At 40.0% G+C, this 6000-nt stretch overlaps 1 protein-coding gene across 1 annotated transcript in view; it reads right to left on the minus strand.

The window, feature by feature from the left end:
* The window catches only part of relt (RELT TNF receptor), a 32297-nt gene extending 26777 nt beyond the window's left edge, over nucleotides 1–5520 (minus strand). The window contains exon 1 of the mRNA XM_028573610.1: nucleotides 5327–5520. The gene's annotated coding sequence lies outside the window, so the exon portion shown is untranslated. The remainder of the gene's footprint in view (nucleotides 1–5326) is intronic.
* Nucleotides 5521–6000: the final 480 nt, after the last annotated feature.

The raw sequence follows: 6000 nt of genomic DNA on the forward strand, positions 1-6000 counted from the left end.
AGTGCAAAATATAGGCGCAAGAGTCTGAGCACAGCTAAAACGGTGAAAAGGCATGAGGGGCCTACATATGAAGCAGGCATGGAAAATTAGGCTGTAGACGGTATCTAGGCCAGGGTGGCAGTTCTACATGGGACCGTTTGTGTGTGTGTACAGTGTTTTTTACTGGAAGGCCATAAATGCTGTGTTATATGTTTTGATGTGATTTAGGTGGTTTGTATTTTTGCTAATGATTTGATAAGATATTGTCTGTAAATAGTTGTTTCATACATACAAATCTTTAACTGCCGTTTTCTCAAAATGGGTTTTTTTCTCCTACTCTGAGCCAGAAATCTCCAATTTAGCAGCACTTACATACACATCCTATGTATATTCTTAAGGTTTTTAAAGAGGGGTTTGTTCATATATCATTCAGAGTCGGATTTATACAACATTTTACCTAAAAACGGGGCGAAATGGATTTTTTATGGCTGTTGACAGTATTTTCTGATTAATGGAGTGATTAAAAGAGATATCCAAAATCCCATCTGTAAAAAATGTTGACTCTAATATGTCAACAAAATGAAACAAGAATTTTGAATCTAGCTTTATCCAATGTTCAGATTTCTCTTCTGTAAATATCTGCAAATGTGCGCATATTTAATGAGATAATACCTTATTTGCATATTTAAACATAAAAATTCTAAAACCTTGTAATACAAAAGATATTTGTCTTAATGTCAGTAATCAGATGGGGAAGTTTCATGCGGGGGGGGGACTCCTAAGCAGGTTAGCCATTGTTACAACACAATATGTAGTATTTTGCTGTATAGTATGTCCACAGATAGAAGATGGACAGTGCAGTGTGTACGTCTGAGTTCATGAGACACAAATAGGACAGAAATGCTAAAAACAGTATACAGCTTTCAGTTCTGTTGCTGCTCTGAGCAGCCATGTTGGATTGTGATGCCGGGGTTGATGAAGTTCTCCCAACTCCCAGTAGCTTTTTGAGGGAGGACAGTGTTCTACTTATCCAACTCTGTGAATTTAATGCCAAACTATCATTTTAATGGACGGTTGGGTCAGTGAGTCAAAGGGGCGGAGGCCAGAGTGAACGTTGGGAATCCTAACCAGACCTGTGGGAATGTTAAACATGTTAAACAATTCCATATGTGTAGTGTGTGAACTACAATAGTTTGTACATATGAAAGCAATTCCTCAGAACTTTCTATGAACGAGGGTGAAAGAAGCAGATAAGCAACCCTGCAGTTGGCCCCGGAAATGCAAATCCCAACAACAGACTTGCACACTTACACCCACATATATTTATGGATCTAAATATGCTGTGTCTTAAGTTGTATTTAATAACTCTATAAAAGTGCTGCTGAAGACGAGAGGTTCAATTTTGCTTGCTACATCGTCATTACTCAGCGGTTGTTTTGAAAATGGGAACGTCTGTAGCACTCCTCACATGAGGAATTGTGTGGATCCTCTCCAAAACAACACACACACACACACTTTGTGCCTCGTCACACAGACAAACGACCCAAACATGCTGGTGTGTGATTTGTTCTGGCAACTAAAAGCCAGCGATTGGTTACTGGCGAGTTCAGCAGGCAGATTGCGGTTGCTTTGCAGATTTGTCTTTCCTCCCCCAGAGCTGGCCAGTGAGGTAGCAAACCTCTGCGGTCTCTTTTCCCCTTTTTTCTGAAATCTTATTTTTAAGACTGTCATTAAAGAGTACATTGGGAAGTGAGAGGCCAGATGAAGGAGGCAGAGGGGAAAGGTCATGAACTTGGGCCATTGAACTAGTTCTTAACATTTAATAGACTAAATCGACAAAGGATTGACACATATAACGAAAATAATCGTTAGTTGCGGTATAGTAGGTATAGTACTTGAGTAAATGTACTCAGTTACTTTGCACCAATGTGTTGTATTGTTATCCTTATTATACAGTATGATTCCTGTACCTCCAACGACCCAGCTGTCAAACTCTTAAAATTTGCTGACGACACCACTGTCATCGGGCTCATCCAGGATGGTGACGAGTCTGCATATCGGCAAGAGGTTGATAATTTGGTGCTCTGGTGCAGTCAACACAACTTAGAGCTAAACACTCTAAAGACTGTGGAGATGGTGGTGGACTATAGGAAACACTCCACACTCCACTCCATGTGTCTTGATATTATGTCTTATTTGTATATTTGTATTTTGTATATTATGTTGATATGTGCCTATATGTATATTGTTGTCTCTATTGTACAGTATGTTACTAATACGTGTCTATTTGTTGAATGCATAGAGAGTTAACACCTACCAAAGTCAAATTCCTTGTGTATGTAAGTATACTTGGCCAATAAATCTGATTCTGATTCCGATTCATCGTTTTTGAAGTGTAATTTGGTCCCAAGCAAGGAGTAATTTATCGCAGTATTTTTAGCGAAAGACAATTCACAGGAAAATAGTAGCTAGGGATAAAATATGATACCCCAACATGCTTTGTCAACTTCAGGCACAAACGAACAAAGGAGCAAGAAAACATCCGGGAAACAGTTCGTTTCCACTGTCTGACTTTCAAAAGAATTAAATTAACCGATAAAAACCATCTGCAGCATGACTTGCAGTTTGCTGTAAAGTCACGAGAGTGCAGCAGATAAGCAGACAAATATGAAAAGAGACACGGCGGTCTCCTGAGGAAAACCTCCTCAGAAGGAGAAGGCATGGTGTACATTTTGGAAACTGCTGTCCATGGATTCCAGCCTTCCCATTAAAAGAAATAACTTATAACCAAGCTTGGGTGTGTATGTACATACTGTAAGTGTGTATGAGTGGTTGCATGCTCGTGCCAACGTCTTTCCAGGTATTTGTGTCCAGGTCCCCCTGTAATCATCCGATCCTCCAACAATCTGTGTACTCGGAGCACTGAGCCAGCTTGGACCGGGATCTGCGGTCGGTGCAGTAGGAGTTTCTTTGCTGACATTGGGGAGGCGCTGTGGCACGGGGACGAGAGACTGTCTGGACGCATTCCTAACCACGCATGCTGGACGGATGGACAGACAGATGACAGGATTGCTGGCCTAATTAAAGCGGTGTCTATGACTTTCACATGCACATAAACTCAAATGGAGTTGAAACATCTGTCTGTTAAACTACACCGATAATCCCTACATGTAAATCTGTTACCAGCTCCAAGCTGCAACATACACACTTTGAACTTCTTTTCTCTTCCCTCTCTCATCTGGTCATCTTTGCCTCTTTGCACAACAAAGAACACATTCGGTGTGAAATGTAAATGTTGGGTGGGGCAAAGTGTAAACTTGGGGGTTAAAGTTGGCTTAGGATAAATCCACGGCTACACACACCACCTCCTAATTAAGGCATTTCTCATTTCTGTGTGTGTGTGTGTACACACGTTTGTGGTATAATTACAGATGTCAGCCCCAGTGTAGTTAACTGTAACATCAGTTGAGCACTATATGATGGACAAAATGTAAGTTTCTGTCAATGACACAAATCTACAGTACACACTTATACAACACACCAAACCTTACACACTCCTTAAAATTATCATTTTTCTGTGTCTACCCAGTGCCAAATCAAACTATAGTAAGACCAATAGACTTTTGTGACTATAATGATACCATTGTTTGAAGAAAATATACTAAAAATGAAAAACAAACGTTTTCCGGCTGACACTTGGTCTAACAGATGACAGCTATAAACAGAGAAGTAAAAGCAGCAGAGATCACTCAAGTGAGAGTGTGAACTTGGAAGGACTGGATCGAACCCTCTACTCTCTGCTCCCCCCCCACAACTCCACTTTTGTGATATAATGGCCCATGGATAGATTTCCCCACACCAATCACACTGTACATATACTCGAGCTCTCTCTATACAACTGTCTTTTTAACACAAGAGAGGGTGAAGTACTTGACAGGAAACAGGAAGTTTGTACTCTGGTAAAACAAGCGATATAAAATATTGAAAATGCTTTTTACATTGAGTTCTTTGTTCACACGTGCTGTGACAAGACTGTGATGATGAATAAACTTTGTAAATCCTGTAAAATCCTTCTGAATATGCCTGCATCATAATATTATCAGGGACGAGCCAGTGAAGCTGTACATGGCCCTCTTCTGGTGGAAGTGTGTGCGTATATACTGTAGTTGTGTGTGAGAGAAAGCCTAGCTCTTATTGATACAAGCATGCAGGAATTCAGTCTCAGACAATAACAGCCCTCAGCCCTGTCCATGTCATCTTGGCTCTTGTGTAAGTGTGTGTATGTGATTAGGGAGCCTACCCTCATTGCTCATTGTGCTCATTACGCAGCAGTGTATCCTTCCCAAACCACGGCAGTATGGTGTGATATGTGATGGTGATAAGACACAGCTTAAAGTGTGCAAAGAGACAGTGTTACAGAGAAAAGTGTTAGAGAGACACATTAATATTAATAATGTATACTAATAATTTAGCCTACATTTTTACGGTTTCTTCTTTCGGTCAATCTGTATGAAACATGCTTTGGTAATGTTTTTTTTTTGTTTTGCATAAGTTGGCTTGAACTGAACTGACCTTGGTGTGTCTCTCCATATAATAAAATATTAGATGTAAGATATAAGATTTATACAGTATGAAAAAAAAAGTAGATCCAAGACTCATTTCACTTCATTAAAAAGAGAGGAGGGGGATCATCTACCAGTGATGTCATCACGTACCCATGACAGTGCGTCAAGCATGCTCTCACTCTGTCATTAGACCGACAGCACGAGTGGTTCTTTCTCATAGTTATTAAAAGCCGAATAGTAAAAGGTATCCAGTTGCTTATTGCATTATAACCAGAAAATGACCAAACCAGGGGCTGGTACATCTCAAGGGACTATCCAAAATAAAGAAAGAAAAGTAGAATCAAAGTCACTGTACAAACATCACAGCAAAACCCGATCAGTCTATAATAGGCTACTTTGATAAATCAAATAAGCAGTATCAAACGTTGCTCAGGCGCAGACAATTTCTTCCAGTTGATCATTTAAAATATGTACTGTCTTGATACATAAACCCAGTTGAAACATTGGCCTACAGCAGGGACGTGTTCTGTCCAAAAGCATACAGGTATCATATATGTACGATATGATGTCCCGTAGCGCAGACAAACTCGTATGAACATATGAATATGTCATAGTACCGCCGTGCGTAAAAGTGGTTAATGTCGGTAGAAGAGGCTTTGCGGCGAGAAAAGCCCCACACGAGCCTGCAATGACTGAGAACACTAAACTACCGGCTTGAGCAGCCATTAGAACCGATGATACAAGTTCAAAAAAAGAAAAGAAAGAAAAGTTGTCGGACTTACCGGTTTGGTGAATAAAAAGAGGCTAAAATCAGTGTTCAGAGACGATCATCATCAGCTGTAGTGGACTGATTTGGCAGGTGTAGCCGAATTGTAAAAAGAATGGATGAAAACCACAAAGCCGGTAAACGAGGTTCCCCCGTCTCTCTCTCTCTAGAGTCTACACACACACACACACACACACACTAGCTCAGTGAGCTCACAATGCGTCAGAGCTGCAAGCTGAAACTCCCGTGTGTGTGTGTGTGTGTGTGTGTGTGTGTGTGTGTGTGTGTGTGTGTGTGTGTGTGTGTGTGTGTGTGTGTGTGTGTGTGTGTGAACACAAAGAAGACCTTATGAAAGAAATAATATGAATAAATGTAGACAAAATATTAAAATATAATCAGAAATACAATTTTTTTATAAACTCTTCTTTTATTGCTAGTCATTTTTCTCATTCTAGTTTTAATGTCAACAATTCCCAAAACTGTTTTTATTTCCCAAAGCGTGTATGTTTAACAAAACCTACCTCTTTTGAAGGCATTTCCAAAACATCAAGGGTCTAACCATATGGGGAAAATATTCCGCCCTCTGCAGTCAATAGTTGACCTGGTTTACAAGATTTTAGTGTATTCAATTAAAATAGATGCCTGTGACAATCAGTGGTGTCACTTCTCCAACGCCTGTCATTTAATTGC

This window comes from Perca flavescens, chromosome 3 (genome assembly GCF_004354835.1).
Source record: "Perca flavescens isolate YP-PL-M2 chromosome 3, PFLA_1.0, whole genome shotgun sequence".
In the NCBI taxonomy this organism is placed as follows: Eukaryota; Metazoa; Chordata; class Actinopteri; order Perciformes; family Percidae; genus Perca; species Perca flavescens.